This window comes from Geospiza fortis, unplaced genomic scaffold (genome assembly GCF_000277835.1).
Source record: "Geospiza fortis unplaced genomic scaffold, GeoFor_1.0 scaffold271, whole genome shotgun sequence".
Classification (NCBI taxonomy): domain Eukaryota; kingdom Metazoa; phylum Chordata; class Aves; order Passeriformes; family Thraupidae; genus Geospiza; species Geospiza fortis.
Genome location: NW_005054405.1, coordinates 2,500,860 through 2,501,459, shown reverse-complemented (window position 1 = coordinate 2,501,459; position 600 = coordinate 2,500,860).

Below are 600 nucleotides of genomic sequence, written 5' to 3'. Positions count from 1 at the left end.
TGAACACTTCTATTGCAAATTCAGACAGAGCCTGAGTGGTACGCCCCATCCATAAAACAAAGAGGTAGGATTGCTTCATTTTCACAGAAAACAAAACTTTACAGGAGAGATAAATGGGACAAAAGAAACCAGCTTGCAGAAGGAGGTCCTTCCTTATTAAAATACAAGGGAAATCTCAACCACTGGAAAGAAGTGGAGCTGAAATGGATGTATGATGCTTCACAAAGAATTTTGGATGGATTACACAAGGAACTCGAGCTCGCTGTTTTAAGTGAGCTGTCCCAACTACTTGGAAGCTTTTCAGATGGGCAGTTTGGGTGTCTGCAGCCCCTGGGAATGGTCTGGCGGGTTTTGTAGGTGGTTTCCCCCTCTTCATCCTCCTCATTCCATCCGTGTGCTCCGCCCGTTCGGGAGCAGTCTTTCTGCCCCTCTGCTAGGCGCACGCAGAGGGGAATGGGCGAGAAGGACTTTTAAGGTGCCACAACCGTGCAATGCTGTTGTTTATTCGGACATTTCCCGAGCCTCGGAGGATCTCCCATCCCCGGGGGAGCTCTGGCTGCCGGGGCTGCCCGGCCTTTCCCGGGGGATGCTCGGGCGGGA